Source organism: Accipiter gentilis, chromosome 8, assembly GCF_929443795.1.
Source record: "Accipiter gentilis chromosome 8, bAccGen1.1, whole genome shotgun sequence".
Lineage (NCBI taxonomy): Eukaryota > Metazoa > Chordata > Aves > Accipitriformes > Accipitridae > Astur > Astur gentilis.
The window spans coordinates 40027124-40046977 of NC_064887.1; the positions used below are offsets into that span (position 1 = coordinate 40027124).

The window sequence follows — 19854 nt, forward strand, 5'->3', positions numbered from 1 at the left end:
CTTTTCTAGCACTGCTAGAGGGGATTTAGGCAGGCAGAGTATAAATATCCAACTCAGAAGTTGGCTGAGACACCAAAGCAACTTCTCTGCGCTTGCAGAAGTGCCATGGGCTCTAATGGTCGTGAGTCACAGGGTTTCTCAATCTCACTTTGAAAGCCCAGGCAAAGGGGGCTAGCAGCAGATCCAAACACGACAAAATGAATGTGTTGGGCATCTGGTGTTTGCCACCGGCGCTGCAGCCATAGCACTGGCTTTTATGAACAGACTATTACTGTAAGTAGAGTGGGTGAAAGCTGCTGCCAGGTGGGGAAGAGGCTGGCAGAGCACTGGGTGCACTCATTACATCTCAGACATATGAAGATGAGTTTTGTTTACATGGAACAGACCAAAACAGTTCTTGCAGTTTAAAAAATAAAAAAATAAAATAAATACCACCCGTATGGTTCAGTACCAGTGGCAAACATGATCCCAGCATGCATCTTGGTGCTATTGAGATCGCTTACTTCAGTAGGTGATTTGACAGTAGAAGTGTTTGAAACCTTGCAAGTTCAGAAGAGAGCAATGAAAGTGATGAAGGGCCTGACTGGACTGATTAATGAGTACAGCTCTTAGGGATGGAGTACACACATTAGAGTGACAGGGGAAAATTTGAGAGCAAGGTAGAAGTATCTAAAAAGCATGATCATCTTTCAGAGAGGAAAAGCTGTTTTGGATGTGCCAATAAGATGATATGGGGATAAAGGAGAAGATATTAATCAGTGGAAAGAAAGTCTGGTTATCAAGAAACGTTTCCTAGCAAGAAGATTCATCAGGATGTGGAACGGGGGAAATGGTGGGAGTCCCATTGGTAGTCACTTAACACTGGATCAGAAAATGTACTGTAGGGAACAATCCTCAACAGGCAGGAAGAAACTGGGATGAGCTAATAGGACTTTCCCATATTTTAAGTTCTGCAATTCTGAGTTCCATTAGGGAAAATAATACTTTCAATTTCTTTCTCTGGCCAATGTAATTTCCAGTTCAGCCAGTGTTCTGTGGAAAACTAAAAAACACTGAATGCAGAAGCATTTTGCTTCCGCTGTTGACATTTTTTGTGGTCTTTTGTTGAACAGCAGTGTCTGAAATGAGAATGAAGTCCTCTACTTGCTCGCAGACTAGGGTTACATGCACAGCAGTAAATATTCTCTGGCACATTTTTATAATGTGGCTCAGTGATCAGCTACGTGATGACTAAGGTGAAAAAATAGCTCATTCTCCATGGTCTGGTAAGTTCTTAGCTTTTGTCCTTTCTATACTGTCAACAGGAGGTTCAATTAATCAATGTCTACCAGTGCTCAGTCCGCTCTTACACTGGCAAAATGCACCATCTCCCTTAACTTTTCCACCAAGCAAAACTAACTTTGAACTAACCTTGCAGCTGAACATCCTGTTGCAAGCACCCATCCTCTTTTCCCTCTTGGATGCAAGACACTAAAATGAGCAGCAGAGGGTTAACGCTGTCTTACAGAAAACCTTCTGGTCACTTAGCTTCTGCTTCACCCTCCTGCAACCTTCCCTTGTCAGCTGGATGTGCAGGATGCCAATAACCCATCAAAACAAATTCTCCAAGGAGAACAGTGTGGTCTGAGGAACGGGGTTTTGTGCTGCAGAGCCCTCTGGGCTGCTGGATTGCATCCAGCCATGGTGGGACAGGCTGGATGTTCCCACCTGGCCGTTGTTTGGGCACTGCTAGCAGAATTGTTGTTGCTCTTGCAGCCCGGTTCATAGCGGGTGTGTCTCAGCAGCAACAATTAGTTGCAAATAGGCTTTTCTTCAGCACTCTCAGCAGAGACCGAGTGGAAATCCTTCCAGGTCCCAGGGAAGCTAGGGCACTGGCAGCTGTGCAGGGCATGTCGTGCCCTGTGTGGGCCCAGCTGAGTTCCCAGAAGTGCCCCGTACTGTTTAACCCTGGCCTTGTAACGTGATTTTGGAGAGATGCTGGCACCACTGAACACCCCTGAAAATTTTGCCTCTGCCTCTGGCACGTATTGCCACATTTTGCTGTGGCTGTAGGGCTTTTCTCTAGACTATTGTCTCTTCCTGCATCAAAATTATGTTCCTTGGGGCAGTGTTTGCTGGCTCCTTTCCCAGCTCAGCCACAGCACTGGAGTTTGTGCTGAGTACCCGTCTGCACAGTTTGACTCTGGCAGGACCCTTGTCGATACCCCTCTGTCCTTTATCACTTGACATGACAATGGCTACAGGACCTTGAACATCTGATGTAGGATTTGGGGAGGACGCTTCTTCCATTGGTTTGTAGAAACGTGCATAGTCTCACACTCCTCCCTAGAGCTGTATTAACTTAATAAAATAAGGCTCTAGTTGTCATATAATGTTTATCCTGGGTACTCCTACCTCTGCCGCCTTAGCTCTGGGCGTGAAAGATTATAATCTCTTCAGATAAGAAATGAGGGGCAAACCATATATGTAGGTCTTCACAAGTAATCTTCAGGATCTGCACAAACATCTGATGGGAAAAGGGTCCTGATTTTCACTCAAAAAAACCCAACCCAACCAACCAAACAAACAAAAAATAACAACAAAAATAACCCAAATTTGTTAACTTTCCATCTGCCCTGCAGATCTCAACTTTTTACATTCCAGTGTGATCTGCTCCAGAGCCACACACTGGGAGTTTTCTACTGAGATGGAGAAGAGGCAGGTAGGAGCAGGATAACAGATGGGCAGGAAAAAACTGAATAATCTGTTCTTTACTGGCCCAACCTATCACAACTTTGTTACTTAATAGGCTTCTGCTAAGGGATTATTTAGAAGATTTTCAGAAGTACAAATAAGTTGTTTTTTTAAAAGACTTTAAGGGTTTAAAATACTCAGCTGGCTTCAGTCTCCTGTTCTTTTTGGCCAAATGCGGTTGTGTTAGGCATGTCAGATGCAGAAGGACTTTATCCAAGCTTTGAGCTCGGGATTTGCATCAATGACTGATAGATGATGGGTCTGGTATCTCTTCCAGCTTTGTCTCTCTCATGTGCTTTTCTGTCCAGTTAATTGTTGACAGGCAGAAACAACCCTAAGTGCTTGGGGAGAGTGATTTTTTGGGGGCAAATCCTCATAAAATAAGGTTTGAGGCTATGTTTGCTAATATTATCCAGGTGCTTGAGTACTCATAGTTAGTGGATAATGTAACCCCAGAAACGGCAGCTCGGTTGTTTTGCTGCTCAGTTGTTTCTGCTTTGCAGTTTTGCAGCTCATCCCAGTGCTGCCTGACCCAGGGCCCTTCCAGCAGCCCCGGGCAGAATCCAGCATGCCCCATCGACTCCATCCTGCTGCAGCGCTAGTGGAGATCTGATCAGACCTGCTAATGCTCCCAGCAGATCAACTGGAAGGCTCAATGTTCTGCTTCAGGCTTTTAACTCTTGTGAAAGAGGATTTTCTCAGTATGTGTCCAGGAAGGCTTTAAAATTGCTCGTCTGCTTTGTAACCTTGCTGTGCTTCAGTGCTCTCAGCTGGAAAACCTGGCAGGTAGTGAGTGATTCTCCTAAGAGCCAGGACTGTTCCCTGTCCCTTCAAAGGCTTTACCCCAGGTTTTGTCCAGGACGAGGAGAACTTTGGTCCTTGAAAATGTGCTGATGGTGAATGTGCTCTGCACCCATGTGCCACCTTTCAATTCTTCTATATTTCTAGGTGGCTGAGGGATGGCATTAATGATCCCTCTCCTGTAGATAAAGAGGTTGAGGGAGGCAGAAGAGCTCTTGCCACAGTAATGCTGTGGGCTGGAGTTCTCCCAAGTAACATGCTTGCTTTCGTATTATGCTGCCTATCACAGTAAGCACATTGCATCTCTAGATGATCTAGGATGGGCCTTGGAAAAATAGTCAGTTTGTCATCTTTATGCATTCTTTATTATGGCCAATGAGGCTCAGAACTGAAGTTTCTTGTGCTGTTTTAAAATCCTGTGGAATTTTCAGAAAAATACAGCATTATCTGAAGCCTCTTACCCCCTTTATTGTGCCAGACTCCTAAATCTGTTTGAGTTATTAACTCGCTGCAACAATTGTATGTTGTCTTGTCCCCTCTGGGGCACCCAGGAGATGAAGTGATTGCTTTCTGATGTACTTGAGGATCATTCAGAATAAAAAGAGCTATGTGTATGTCCCAAGATACAAGTGACAGGTCTTGCCTAAAGTTTCAACTTCTATAGCATTCATACTGTGTGGCTTATGTGCATCTGTCCCTGCTAAAGCAATTCTGTTATCAGCTGAGAAAGTTTATAAACCCTCCTGCCAGCCCTTCAGGTCCAGATTAGCTATGCAGTTGCTAATAGCTTCTGTCCTGTGAGCGTGGTTTTTTGCATGCTCAGGAGTAGTGTCCCAAGTACTGGGTTGCTGCAAAGGGTCCCTGTGTTCTGATGCACCTGCAGAAGGTCCTGGGTGAATCGGCTGCCTCAGCTCATGCGGGGTCTGGCTAATGGCACAGAGAAGTTTTTAGTAGCTGCGGCTGCCTTTTAGTGCCTATTGCCTGCAAAGATCCTGCATTAGTATTGCACTGGGTGACTGCAGCCAGATGTTTCCAGTCCCTAAGCCAGCTCCGATATTTCTGCACGGTGAACATAGTGCAGAGGTAGGCACTGATCAGCAGAATTGCAGAAAATTAGGCACCTTGATCCTGTTAGAAGCCACAGGCTGTTACGCAGGCTGGCTTAAGAGGCTTCAGTCCTCTGTGAGTGATGAAACTAGGTCTTTGGCTAAGCTGCCCTGGTATGAACTGGGAGACGATGGCAATTAGCAACGCTTCCTTTCAACAGTCAGAAGCAGTTTGATGTCATGCTTCACCAGGGTCTTCTGAAAATGCTCTGTTAGGTGATGAATTTAAGGTCCCCACGCTTGCTCTTCGGCACGTGCTACTCACTAAAGTAGCCACAGGGAAGTGGGAAATGGTTCTTGTATTGCCAAGGGCATGTTTAACGTCCCAGGAAATATCTTCCCAGCCCTGTAGAAAAGGGCCCAAGCAGTGGTAAACTACACTGTGTCTAATTAGAGCCAAGGGCACTGCACTGGCAGACCTGGCAGCTTGTGGCTTTAAGGTTATAAACTAGGCAAATAAAGTAGAAAGACAGCTCAGAGCCTAACAGTCATCTGCAACTCAACAGCAAAGTTTATTGAGCATCAGTTGTTCTGTTTGGAGTTTTAAAAGACAAAAGATTAATCCAAGCTGGAAGTCTAATCTGCAACAAAGAGGGGAGTTCTGCAAGATCCAGCTAAGCTTCCAAAACTTCAGGTGTAAAATGTTGTCCTGATGGTTAGCGACAGTCTTCATCAGAGTGGGAGCGCAAACTTTGCCTCATCGCTGTTGTTCAGGATTTCTTTGAACACCATTTCAAAGCAGAGTGAGGCTATTCCTTTACTGGTGTAATGAGGATTAAACATAAACTTCAGACTGCACAGTCTTACAGGGTGGTCGTAGGAAATTGCTGAAGAGGAAATTCTGAAGAGGAAAATTAATACAGCTGGAGGCAGGGGAAGCTAAAGACTTGGACTTCACCAGCTCTGCTCTTCTTGCAAAAGCTTATTAGCTCTGAAGGGTAAGTATGTGTTTTTTATGTGACCAGCATGCATTTGGGCAAAGCGTGTGACTTGCAGGTGGTAGTGGAAGTTTGCATTCACAATCAGTCATTTCCTATGTGAAAAGGTCTGTTCTGAATGTTGAAATGCTCCACTAACGGGCAGCTTGCTACTTCTTATTTTCCAAGTGTAAAACAAGCATAGAGAAATAGTGGGCTAGGTCTGCACAGGGCTTTTTGTTTATTTTAAATAATAATGGCAAAGGCTTTTTCTTCCAATGATTTGAATAGGATTTAGGGAAGTAGAGTTATCTAAGACCTTAGTTCATGCTTCATCCTTACTACCTCTTTACTCTGTTTGCTAGCTCTGTATGGAGTTTGTAGAAAGCTGACTATTTTATCCATGGCCCCTGGTCTTATGTTCTGGTCTCTCTCCAGCCTGGCCCTGGTCTCTGCTGTACCCATTCAATTCCATACCCAGCAGGGCCTTTCTTGGCACCTCTGGGGAATATTTCAAGACTAAGTAAGCACATTCAGTGATCAAAACTATGTTTAAAAATGCATATTCCTGCACTGGTGAGGAAAGGACTAAACAAGTATTATACTTTAATTCCTAACCTAGTCTGTTTGATGTAGCCCATCTAATGCTACCATATGAGTTAGCAGAGATTCCTGGGAAAGCAAGTAGTAAACAAAGGCGGGGGACACACACACATTAAATTGCTTGGTAACAGCTATCTGTACTTTTGTGTATTTCCAACCCTCAAGATTAATTTTCTGCATTGCCCCTTGATAATGCCTGCCCTAGCTGCTTCATGTATCTTTCTGTTCCCAGTCATGTTACTCAACTCAGACCCACGCAATTTTAGAGGTGAAAAAAATCCTCTCAGTGGCATCCTTTGCCATTGGTATCTCTGCTTTTGTGCTGCTGGTCCCACCTGTTCAGGGTTTTGTGTGAGTCAAAGCTTGGCTTAAATGGCACATCTGTTGTCCTTTCTGACCACACTGGCCCTCTCAGACTTTTTCTGCTCAAGCCAAGTTTTATGTAGCTGGTTGAATGGGCTTAGATCATGCACAGAGCCTGGTGTTTCAAAGGTTTTCTGCTCTTTGTGAGGCTGGTTGCCTTACAGGGCAGTACAGAGACTGTGGCATAATCCTTTCTATCTGAGAGTTCTCAGGAAACCCTCTTTTTGGTTAAGGTCTTAATGGGAATTAACTTTTAAAAGTCCTTAAATGCACATATGCATATATGTGTGGATTCTAAACACTACTGTGGCATCATCCATGTTTCTTTAGGAAATCCTATTCCCGAGAGCATCAACAAGCTTTTCAGGCACTTGGGCACCTTCTCTTCTCATGAGGAAAAAGGATGATGAAAGGTTGAAAATACAAAAAATCGTAAATATATCAAAAAGTATAACCTTGTAGATCAGTTTGTTCATCCCCCTGCCAGTGAAGGAGCCTTCTGCCTGATCCCTTCTCCAGTCCCCTCTCCAGTTCTGCCCATGTGATGGGTTTTCCTTGAGTCCCTGCAGTGTTTATTCCACAGTCTAGTAGATCTGCCCGTTAGGAAATGTTTTCTGAGGTTTAATCTCAACTTTCCTTTGTTCTAGTTTATTCCGTAACACCATGGACTGTGCTTGAATCGATAGGACTTGGAACTGTGCCTGTTTTCACAGAAAAGTGCAGAGCAATAACAGACGAGGTGACAAAAAAATTAAAGGAAGTAAATGTGAGTTTGCCAGAGGCCTCTGTTTTTGAGGATACTTGCTGTTGTATTTGTCTGTAGGAAACCTCTGAAGTCCTTCTCAAGTATTTGGAGCACATTGGAGCAGGTGCCAGGTATCCTAAGTCTTCCCACATTGCCACTGAGGCTCACAGGCAGTTTAAAGAGAAACTTCCAAAGGAGACAAGTTTTGATGTCATGTCCAGAGGTAAAGGGAAGAGAATGGTTGGCCCTGAATATTGGACTACAAGCCATCACTTCAGCATCTTCTGACCTATCTAAATCCTGCCTAACTTCGAAAAGAATATGTAGCTCCTTTTTTTTTTTTTTTTTTTCCTAAACCAATGGAGTAATCAGTAGAAAAACTAGAGGAGTCACACGATGAATTAATCTGGGCCTATTAACACCAACATTTCACAGGATCTCCCCTCCTGCCACTAAACCCCCAATGCTACTGGGGTGTGCAGAAATGCACGAGACAAGAAACAAAGCAGCCATGTCATGTAACAGCTACTGAAGATACCGACAGCAAAAGAAGTGCCTCTTACCTGGTTTGCAGATGGGCGGGATGTCTTGTCGGGGCTTCGTTACAGCAATTTTAAAGAAAGAAAGGAAAGAAGAGGGAAAATGTTCTTTGGTGAGTGAGGAATGTCTTGATTTTGGAAGACGAGGGGAACAGGCCACACCATCCAGTAAGCTGTCTGGCATTCACTAACCTCCGTTTGCTCGTTTCTTTGAAATGTGACCTATTTCCTTGTTGCACAGGAAAGGAAAGAAGAGAAAATAAAAGCTGTGTAGCTCTGAAGACTGAAAGAGCTCCGAGACCTTCTCTGTGCCAGGGCATGGGTCTTCTGTGGAAGAAAACAAATGAGAAGAAGGTGGTGAAGAGCTGTCATTTAAACAAACATGTTGGAGGAAGACATTGCCTGGAGAGCAAAGCTCTCTTCTTGCCCATTGAACAGATGTTCATGGGGAAGCGAGCCTTTTTGCATGAGTATCTCTGCCATTCCAGGGTCTGTCCTGTGGAAGTCACAAGGGGATAAGGAGAGCTTAGTTTCTTTGGATTTTCCACATCCAGGCCAGAGGCTACTGAGAAAGGCCTTCTGTGTAGGGCTGCTTCAGAGTTGTGGTTTGTGATGGTCAAGACCTAGGCTCAGTAACACAAGAAACCTGTCTTGGCCTATTTTTCCTGCCCTGCTTTCTGATTAGCTCTTCGTAGTGTCAAAATGGCCATAACACTAACAGCTGGGCTGGGAACCATCCAACTCCAGTCCCACCAAATGGTGCTTATTTTTGGCACGGTTTTTAGCTGTTCCTCAGGGGCATGTCTCCCTTTCCAGAAGGGAAAAATTTCCATGTTTCATCACCAGCCATGGTAAACAGCTCACTGCCGCCTGACAGCTCATTAGCTTGGAAGAGATGGGTAAAGGATCAATGTTCAGGGCCAGCTCTTGGTGACTGGGGAGAAAGGCTACAGTGCCATGACTCCTTTCTGCTGAATGCAAAGATGTGTCCCAACAAGATGGATGAGGAATCCTGAAGTGTCTCGCTGTTGCAGGCAGAAGACTGTACTGTAGAAGAAGTTGGGACTAGGGCCCTGATTGTAGCAGGTTGAGCTTGCTGATGTTCAAGACTGATTGGAATAAAAACATGCAGTAATAAGGTTAGATATGCAAAATGCAAGCTATCCTTGAGCATTACTCAACCATTTGGCAACAAAATGCCATACCCCCTTGAGGAGCCCTTTGTTTACATTTTCACATGGAGCTGTACATGATGTTTACTCAGAAATCTGTATTAAAGCTTTTTCCAAGGACAAGGTGAGATCCTGAGAGAGAAGAGGTGAGTCACTTAGGCAGTTTACAACCATGAAAATGCAGCATCCCAACACACCCCACCTTGCAGTGTGAGCAGAAAGCTCTTAATCCTGAGCCCTCAGCAAGGCTCACCTGCACATTTGTCCTTTGCCCAAAATCCACACAAATTAACGCAATGTACAATGATCTTGATAATTGCTTTTTGATGGTAGTGCTTTCAAAGTTAGCGGTGGCTCCTTCAAGCTGGAGTTAAAGTTTGGGAGACATCAACCCAATTTTATCTAACACCTGGGATTAATTAAACTGAGTTTAATTGTTGGGCAATTAGTTTGCATGTCTCTACACCAGTGGAGAAACAAAAACATTTGTTTACAGCTGGTTTCACTTGCAGGTTCTCAACCTGCAGTATTTGGGCTACAAACAAAGCAGAGTAGTTTGTTTATTACAGCAGTAGCTAAAAGACTGAATGGAGCGTTGTTGTGTTAGGTACTGTACAACCATAAAAAGGGTTAGTCTGTGGCCAAGTAGCTAGTCCCAACATGGACTTGGGGCCAGGCTGTGATGTAGAGCCAGAGCTGGGAACTTTGCCCAGGCCCTGCAGTTTAGACATAGCAAGAGAGAATTTTTTATTTTATGTACAAAATGGTTATACGAAATTACCCCGTCAGGCCTCAGCATCATTCCCTATGTGTTTTAATGGCAACCAGGACAGAGTTTGCAGCCTTACAAGCCTTAAAATGAGCACTGGCCTCAGCGTCGTGCAAGCTGGTGTTGCAGCTGGGCACGCTGGATGCATTTGGGCATCGGCACGCACCACCGAGAAGGGACTGCGCCAAGTTTGTCTGGAAGCGTTGCTCTTTGTGCTTCCCCAGGGTTCGGTGCATCATCTCTGCAGGGTTTCTACCAGCCTGCTGCTGAGCCTGGACCTTACCAGCCTGCTGCTGAGCCTGGACCTCGCAGGATCGGAGTGTGCAGCCTCTGCCACATGTAACCACAGGAGGGTGCAGTGTCACCGGGATGCTGAGCTTCGGGGACTCGGTCCTGGTGCTGTGCTGAGCACAGGGCTCCCCTCCATCCCAGGAGTGAGGGAAGATGCAGAGGAGCTGGAGGGAGAGGATTTCAAGTGTCTCCTGGAAATGCATCCTCACCTCCTTATCCTAGAAAGAGGCAGCAACTGGTTGGCACTGTTTGATGTTGGAGATGAACTGTAGTGGCTGTCGGTTGCCTGTGAAACCCTTTTTTCAGGCAGAGACCAATACCCTCTGCCTCTTTTCTGTGAGTATCTGGTCCCTTTACCTTTCCCCGTTTTCTAGGCTTTTGTGCAGGTGTTGGAGGCCTTGGTTTGGGAAGGTGTGTGCAGCTCTGAGGTGGCTCCATCACCCCTTCAGAGACAGGTCGAGATTGGAGTAAGACCTAGTTTTTGAGCTGGCCTGGTATGAGTATGAGAGGGTCCTCAGAGCAGTACGGGTTTTGGGTACAGGGCTGGGGGGGGGTTGGCCCCAAGCACACAGATTGTGTATCCTTGTATGTCAGGAGTCTCTAATACTATATTTACCACCCAGGAGGGACTGGAGAGGCCCCACATCGGGGAAAAGTAAGTTTCCCTGGGAAGGGAGAGGGACAGGCAGCACTGAGCTGCTCACTGCTGAGCAGGGAAGATGGGTGTCTGCACCTCAGTCCCTCTTCATTACACACTGAGTGTTTGGAGACAAGCTTCAGCAGACAGAAAGCCCCTGGTATGGCACCAGGCCACGCTTTGAGCAATTAGTTTTTCCCTGGCCAGAAGCAGCACCATTCAATTAAACCCCAAATACTTTGTTTAGTTGCTCTTTTATGTATGTGCTTTGGGGGCTCAGACAATGGCTAGCACGGCTTGAGGAGGAAGGAAACCGCTCTTTCCACCCAGCCAGAGAACCAGCCAAAAATCCAGCCCAGCAATTGCAGTCCCTTTGAACTCAGTTTTCAAATGGAGAGCCAGGCCTTTCCAGTCTGAATGCCTGTAAGGAAGAGTGGCCCTTGTGTTGGGATGCCCCAGGGGCTGGGGCAGCACCAAGAGTGGAGCTGGGGGCTGTGAACTCCCACTGTCAGGCATCTCCTTCTGGGAGGAAAGAATGTTTTCCCTTGTTTTCTCAGGGCTATTAGGACAAGCACACCTACCAGGCAATACCAAATCCTTCAGAGACCAGTGGAGGCTCAGGAGGTCCCACCAGGGCCTCTCCTGCTCAGGTCACACTGCTGCTCTATCCAAGGAGTAGAGTTCAGAGGGCTTCAATAAGGGTTTACACAAATTCATGGAAGAAAATTAATTATGACTGTTAAATGCAAAGATACAGCTTCTGGCTTAGTTTCAGCCCTGCACTTCATTTACTGATAGCAGAGGATGTAGGAGGATATACCGCAAAAAGTACCACAGCTGCTTGCTTTTTTCTTAGTCTGTTTTCTTAGGCATGCCATGGCCAGCATCCGATTAGGACGTAGGGCTGGCCAGGCCTTTGTGGCTTTTTCTTTCTCCGTTCCCATCTAATGGTCAGTGGTTACAGACTAGTGCTGGGTCAGCCTGGGTGGCACCCGGGACCATCGCCAAGAGCCCTGGCTGCTCAGGCCTGCCCCAGGGCTGGATCCTGTGGATTTGGCAATGTATCCACCTAGAAGGGCCACGGCAGGACACGCGGTCTGGAAGGGCTGGCTGTCCTGCAGACTTGGCATCCACACCATGCTTCACAGGGCTGCAAACCCTCTAGCCCCCTCCAGAGAGTCCCTCCTTGCGATCTGCTCCTGGGCAGAGGGGCCTCATGTTCAGAGAGCTTGGTCTAAGACTTAGCTTTCATCTTCCCCCGGGAACTTTTCACCCCCTTACTCTTCATTCAAATCCTTTTATACTAAAAGGCTCCTTGAGGATGGTTTTGGGGTCCCTTTGTCCTCAGAGATGGGCTCAGGCTGGAAGTCCACTGCCTGGTGCTGCCATCTTTTCCCTGTGTCCTTCGCCAGGGCCGCTCTCTGTATCCAGAGAAAAGCAGGGCAGCACATGGCAATTTGGAAGGGCCCATTTTTATAATATTTGCAGAATTACCGGGTAATTCTCTTTTTACCAAGGCTTATGTATTCAGCTTTCGAATCTCAAAGACGACTTCAGAAGGAAGAAGGAAATGCGCTCCTGCACTTTATTGTTGCTTATTGTTTTATTTGTCCTGAGAGGGCTTTGTTTTTAAACAAGCCGTATTTTATTATTTGCAATGTTTATTCTTTACTTTAGAAATGTATTGTCCTCTGTGGGATACTCCGTGGTGGCAGCAGAACAAGAGAAATTATGGCATCACAAGAGCCAGCAGGGCAAAAATGATGTAACTTGGGAGGGAAGAGACTTCTTAAAACATTCGCAAATTCTTGAGGGCTTTTTAAAATATAAAGCCAGTACCTAACATTACTGCAGAGCACAGCTGCCTTTGTTAAGGCCATTTCATCAGACGTGCACTGGCTTTTTAAAAGCATTTTGAAAGCTACAGTTAAAATGCAGGATGGGAGTGTTGTTCGTTGTTGGGGGAAAAAACCAAAAATCCTGGCGTGCTTTATCTGTTTTGTCTGCCGTCTGCCACCATCAGCATGACCTCTTTGCTTTATCGCTTTTATTGGGATGTTTTATCAGCCAGGGAGCTGCCTGCATCGCCTTTGGGGCTCTGCGCGCAGCCAGGGCTGCCTGGGGAAGATCGCTGCCTGCTCCTTCGCAAAAAGGCTTAGCTGATTAGTTTTATACTGTTGCAGGCAAGACCTGCCTTCTGCACTGATGTCAGCAGTCAGGGCGGGACTTTACAGCCTTGTGGGTTTGGGGATTTTTTTTTTTTTTTTTTTTTTTTTTTTTGGGTAATCCTGGCAAAATTCCTGAGCAAAGTTTTTTTTCTTTTTTTTTTTCTTTTTTTTCTCTCCTTTTTTTTTTTTTTTTTTGAGCAGCCCCTATACATGCTGCCTCCGAGCCGCTCTCTTATTACTGCTCACTTCCTGAAAGGAGACTTTTTAGCAAAGCCTCTAGCTCCAGCGCTGCCTGGGTCTGACAGAAGAAGGTTATTGAGGAAGGCGACATAAACCCTCAGCCTGGAAACTTTCTGACACGCGCAAGACTGAGGGGGAGAGAGAAGCTTTTGGCTGCTGCTGGGAAAAAGAAAAAAAAAAAAAAAAGAAGCTCAAGGAATTAAAAGGGGAAAAAGAAGAAAGAAGGGAAAACACTAGAAAAGGTAAAACACTCTTTAAAATAATTTTTCCAGAGAAGACTGTTTGAGGTTGGAGTGGGGTGGTCTGGGGTGGAGGGAATGCGAATGTTCTTTGAAATCAGAACCGTCTCCCTGGAGAAGGAATGAGCCCGAAGAGCATTGCACGCTGGAAAAACATTTATGAGAATGAAAACCATGTTCACCCTTCTCCAACATTCAGAGTTTCCATAAAAACGCAGGGTTGTGTTTCAAAGTGTCTGCAGACAGCAGGAGTCAGGCATCTGCACTCGCGCGCTGTCTCCCTCGCCTCCCCCTATCCCCACACCACTCCACTTTTTTTATTGCATTAAGCCATCTGATTGCATGTTTGCTGCTCTAAAATATAATTCTCTTATGCAGAGCTGCCATGGGTGAAGCTCTCAGTTACAGAAAGCAACAGCTATAATCCCTGTTGCAGAATTATACATTCCTTGCCGTCTTCATTCCTGAGAATAAACACATATTGCACTCCCTCTCCCTCTTTTGCTGTCTCTCTCCATCTTCAGGAGCTGCCAATGCCTCTTTCCCTCCTGTACGGTGTGGTCAGAGGATTATAAACTGTCTGCCCTGAAAAAGTTTAATACCATTAACTTCGTGTGCATCACCAGGCATTTGGCCCTGTTGCACTAGTCATATATTTCTTTGCTTTGATTATGTTTTAAAGGTTTTTTTAAAAAGATCAATCCCTCAGAACATGTTATTTTAAACATCAAAGTAAATATTAGTGATGGTGAAATGCCAGAAGATTATCTCATTAGAGCTGAAGAAGCTGTGCTATAAATAGAAAGGAGTTTATAAAATAACCTTGGCAAATATCTTCCAGAGGGGAAGAATCCACCAAGAGGGAAGCGTGGAGCCGTGCTGGTCGGAGCCGCGCTCCAGGGCAGGTACCCTGCTTCGGCGCCAGCTGTGGCTGTGCGGCAAAATTTAAAATTTCACACAGATGCTTGTTTTGGGGGACTTTTCTGGTCAAGCATATGCAAGGATGTAAAGCTCAGAGGCTGTTTGTTTTCCTGTTTCAGTCCATGCCAATACCCATATTGGCTGGAGATAGCTCAGCCACACCAGAGATCTGTTTCTTATTCTGTTCATTAATATTCTTGTTAGCAGAGCTCACGTGGTGACAGCGTGCAATCTAGTGCATGACGGGTGATAACAATAAGATTTTTGAAGTCTTTGTTCATTTCTCGTCTCCCCCGCGCTGTGGATGGTAGAAGGGGAAATGCTTTGTTGGGCGCCCAGGTAATTCCCCAGCTGGTGCAGGGGTGTTCCCTCTGCTCTGCTCGCCATAGCCTTGCCTGGACTAGTCTGAAATGCCTCTGTCAGTGAGGCTTCCTCCAGTTTTTGGAGTGTTCCAGTGTCACAAAGTTTCTCCATATATGGAACATGCTGAGTGCTCTGGTTGCTCCATCCTTGGCTTCCCGTTGTTCCTGCTTTGCCCCACGGCAGCACCCTCTCCTTTCCTTCTCCTCCTTAGATCCCTAAAACCTCCAGCGCTTGTCGGTGCGTCTCCGGTTGCATTCCCCGAGCAGCTGCTTGTTGGGTGGAATGGGAAAGGTCCTGTCATCTCCTGTAAATCATGCTTTTCCCAGATAAGACTCCGGGGCTGAACTGTTTCATTTGGCAGAGGAAGACCCCGATAAGCTGTGACTGAGCGAGCAGTTGATGGGGTGAAGTGTAGCCCTAAGGGAAGGTATTGCCTGCTCAACATAAACTGTGGCTGCTAGTCATGCGAGAAGCCTTTTAAGTACCAACATGCAAACCTGTAACATGAGAGGCTCTGTTATCACTGATGGCTCAAGGCCACCCAGAGTCTGTTACAGGGAGGAGTAAAGTGTGCTTATCATCACATGAAGCCCTGGTCCAGAGATGGCATGGGCTCAGCTGCCCACAGGAGCAGCTCCATGGAAGGCTTTTTAGGGCAGGTTGCATCAGGCCCACCCAGGGGATGATTCTGTTCAAGCACTTATCTAAAGCTTATCTGAAACCCCCAACTCCAAAAACCACTTTTCTTGCCAAGTTTCCAGCAATTAGTTCATTCTAAGCCAGAAACACCGCAGGATGTGTTTGTCACGTCCTGTCCTGCCTAGATCTCAAGTTAACATAAATGGACTTAAACAGAATTTGGACCAAATTTGTCAAGTTTTCAGAAACAATTCACTAGTGATTTGGATGATGTCAGCTCACATGTGCTGAAGATATGCAAGTCAGAAAGATCTTCACTTGACCCCACCACCATAGGAAATGTTTGCAGGGCGAGTAGTTACAAACATTTCCTGGGAATCTGTAAGCAGGTCGGATCTCATGCAGTGATTGGGGAGTGAGAAACATGGAAAACCACCAGCCTGGGTACAGACTCATTTTTCAACACCGAATGAGGTTTTAAAGGGACACCATCAAAACAAATTTTCCCATCTTGGTTATTGTGAGTGCCTTCAATTAAGTCTGCAACCGATTCAAGAATTGAGAGATTCTCCACTGAGAAACTCTGCCAAAATATTTTAGTTCCGTCTGACTTCAGTAGAGCAATGTCAGTGGCACGTGTTATGTGCAGGGTCTCCGTCCGGCTGCTCTGTTGCTGCTACTCTCTTACCTTCTGCATTCTCCCAGGCTGGGAAAAGAATGCTCGGGTTATACCATGTCTGACTATTCAGTGTCTTTACACTTCTGTTTATCATCCCAACCCACTGTTACTGCTGTTTTATTTCCTACTCTTCATCGTAGCTTAATTTTTAAAGGGAAAATGACTTAAAATGAATCTATTCCTGTGCAGTTCTGCAGATTTTTCTGAAATCAAACATTCATAAATATTGGTCCCAGCTGAGCTGAACTCACAGGTAAAATCCTGGCCTCCTGCTGTGGGACTTGTGCCACTGACCTCAACAGGACCAAGACTTCACCTTGAAGTGGCTTTGGTCAAAACCACAGTGCAAAAGATGAGTTCAGTCCTATCGAGGTTAGCAGCTCTTCATTTCCTGGACATGAATGAAGGCAGCTCCTCCATGGCCAGGCACAGAGAAATGTACTCACTGGCCTTTGGGCTGCAGCTTCCTCGTTAGGAAGCCACACATGCTTGTGAGTCGGCATATTTTCTGTTGCACCCTGCCATACCCCATCAAATCCAAACCATCTGGGCCATATGTTTCCCTGAACAGAGAACCTGCAGGGAGGGGAAAAGGGCCCATAAACTCTCTGCACAGCAGATCTCACGGAGCTCGCTTAAGGGAGCCGGAGCCTGGAAACGATCTGCAGATCTTCCAGATCTGTAAGGGCTGGAGGGAGTCCATAGCCCGATGTGGTCTGCAAGACTTCATCCTGCTGCAGAGCTCCCCTGGCATGTTCCTCTGTGGTAACTTGTCTTGGGGTCTGTGGGTGCTCACTGTCATGGTCATGCTGCCTCGCATGAAGGGGGCCCCAGGGTGATTGCGTGGGGGGACCCCCATGGTCCTGCACAGACTGCCTGCTTGGCTGTTGCCAAATCACTTCTCCACTTGCCTTGATTTGCCCTGCTGTGAAATGAAGCCAGTAGCATTCACCTGCTTGCAGGGAGACTTTGAAAGGTGGGGAGGCTACAGGGATAGTGGCAGAAGCTAGGTTGTGTGTTTGTGTTACTGTGCTCTCTGTGCCCTGGAAGGCTGGGTGCTGCCTGCACGGCTGCAGAGAGGGAGTCTTGGTCCCAAGGCAGTGGAAGCACACGGCCAAGCAGGCAGCGAGGCAGGTAGAGCAGATCAGGATGAGATCCCTCTCTGGCCAGCCAGGGCTTCTGTCCCTTTCTCTGTGTCACCATGATGCAGCCGCTTCTCTGAAAGGACATGTTTCTGATTTTCTGGAAGGACAGTGTGGTCCAAACTGATTTTGCTGCTTTAGGGTCCCACTCCATAGCTCACTGCATTTCTTCCAAGTTACTTCTGTATGTGACCTCCCTGAGACAGCCTGGGTTTTGTGATCCAAACCTGATGTAATGTCAAAGGTAACCCTGTTCTGGGAGTAGGGTGGAACCAGAGATCCCCTCGAGTCCCTTCCAACCTCAGTTACTCTTCAATTCAGTCTGGCAGGACCAAATCAGCAACGGGTGCTGGAGACAGGCAATGCTATGGATCCCTTCCCCTCTCCAGGACTGCTATTGCTGGGTGCGGCGTTAAGACACTGCTGTGCCGCGGGGCTGCTGTGCCATGGTGGTGGTAGAAGGAGCTGCTGATCTCTGTGCTCACTGCAGGTCCCATGGTGCTTCTCCCAGCCCTTCTGGGTAACAGGAGTCACCTCATATGCTCTTCTTAGGAAGCTCAGTGGGACTCTCTTGTCTCTCCAGCTTCAGCATATGCGACCATGCTGTACCACGGATGCACGTGGCGTGGCAGGCGGCTGCAGTGGGGCTCTGCCCTCTAGCATAGCAATTCCAGTCTGATGACCAGACATGTCTTTGCTGGAGGGTCCCAGCACAGGTACAGCACTGCAGATGTGCAGGGTACGGCCCTGCCCTAAAGCCACGTTGGCGAAGGAGTCAGGTTTAGGGTGCCACACTTGGTGTATGAGCTGTGACAGGTCTTTGTAAGGTATAACTGTATAAAACATGCTACTGCCTGAACTGGGACAAACAGCACGTCCCTTTCTCAGAGCAGATCCCTCCTGGAGAGAGCCGGTGGTGGTTATGCAGGTGAGCGGAGCTCAGTGTTGGCACAGGAGGATGTTTGTCTTTATGCAACCCCAGGGCTCAGTGCCGTGTGTTGCTGTGTTGTGTAAGCACAAAGACTGCTGAAGGGCTGCTGCAGGAGCCAGTTCTGCCTGGATGCAGATGGCTGTGCTGGGCTGTTGCAGTGGCTGTGTCTGTGTCTGCTTCTCTGCCTGCTCAGGGGTGTGAGTCCTGCTGGCCTTTCTGAAAGCCTGGGGCAGTTTCCTGGCATCCTGAGCACAGCAGAGCTGTGTTTCTTGCTCCATGCTGGTGCAGGAAGAGCGGTAGGAACAGCAGTAGGGGAGGGAGCTGGTTGTGCAGAGGCCCAGAAGATCTGGATTCTCTCCTGGCTGCAGTGAACCCTGCAGAGAGAAGGGGTAGTTTTATGAAAGTAGAAGGCAGTGACACAGATACGGAGATGCCAGATATAAAACCAGTACTCGTGCATGGCATATTCAGAGGTATCAGTGGTGCATGATGGCATGCAGAGGGGCGTGTGGGTATCGAACACAGACATGCCTGCAAGTAGTGTGTATCCTTGCACAGATAGCGTGTGTTGTCGTGCACAGCTGCACACAAACAGCTGCAGTCGTGGTCTGCATGCATGTGGACGACATGTGCATACTTACATGCATGGTCCGTGTAGTTGGCAGGGGCACCGTATGGTAGGCAAGATGCACTTTCTTTTAATGACTGCTCGGTTGTCTTTTTAATTCTGCTGTTTTGTGCATGGCTGAAGCCAGCAAGGGGAGTGGTGGCAGGGGGCCAGGAAGTCTGGGTCACATGGAGTGGCTCCAGACTATTGCATAAGTCCCGTCTGAAAGTGGACCTGCTTGGTGGAGTCATCTCCTTAAAGCAAAAGAAGTCCAACGCTGGGAGCACTGGGTTGCTCAGTAGCCACCTTACATCAGGCTGAAGTTGACTGGTCTAGCAGCTAAATTTGGGCTCAGCCCCGGGCCTCGCACTGCCCCGTGCCGAACACCCCTCCCTGATGATGATATGAGCTGGCACTTCTCTTATGCTTTCCTGTTGAGGACCTCCAAGCATTTTACCACACTTGGAGAAATGCAATGACCCCAGCTTTCCAGATAGGGCCAGATCCTTATGTAACAGAGAGATAGTATTTCCAGAAAGCAAAGCAGTTGGTGTCAGAGAGAGGTCGGTGCTCCCGGCTCTCCACTCATATGCCTTTGCTTTATCATGGGTTTCTTTTGCCCCTTTGCTGGTGAAATTAAAGATCCTGCTGAATTTTGGAGAGGAGCAAGGGGGCAATGCGGTCCTCACTAAGATTGCACTGAATAGACTTGACTGTAAAACAATTCTCGTGTTTTTTTTTTTTTTAAAAAAAAATACTCCCACACAGTACTGGAGTGAGCCCAAACCCCTGTGAAGCTTGCTTGTACAAAGGGATAGAGGGTGTGCCCGGCTAGAGCACAGCAGGGCCCGGTGTGGAGTGCAGCAGCTAGCCTGTGAGAGGGAGCTGGTGGTCTGAGGGCAGCGAGGGTATTCTCCCCTGCTTGCCTGGGCTGATACCAGGGTGCTGGCAGCAGGACAGAGACCTGGTCTTAGACCCCTCACCTCTCAGGTTCAGACTGGCAGCATCAGTCTGGATTTCCCACATTGCTGGTGAGCACCTTTGGATGGGGTTAGACCTTATTTTAACAGTGTGAAAGCAGCATCTCTCCTCCGGGCAAACTCTATATTTGACCCTGCAGTTGCTGGCGTGGGTGTCTGCAAAGAACTAATCTTAGGGTGAGATGAAACAGCCCTTACAAGCAAGGTGGACTGCAGTGAGTATCATAGGTCCCCTCTCAGCCAGGTGGATGCCGGCAAGAAAGGGAAAA

At 47.1% G+C, this 19854-nt stretch overlaps 1 protein-coding gene across 2 annotated transcripts in view; it reads left to right on the plus strand.

Annotated features, from left to right (window-relative positions):
* Positions 1-10281: 10281 nt before the first annotated feature.
* Positions 10282-19854, plus strand: part of ADAMTS10 (ADAM metallopeptidase with thrombospondin type 1 motif 10) — a 62308-nt gene continuing 52735 nt past the window's right edge. Inside the window, exons 1-2 of one of the 2 annotated variants that reach the window (XM_049808594.1) lie at positions 10282-10375; positions 13046-13326. The gene's annotated coding sequence lies outside the window, so the exon portion shown is untranslated. The remainder of the gene's footprint in view (positions 10376-13045; positions 13327-19854) is intronic. The other variant, XM_049808593.1, reaches the window with a different exon arrangement.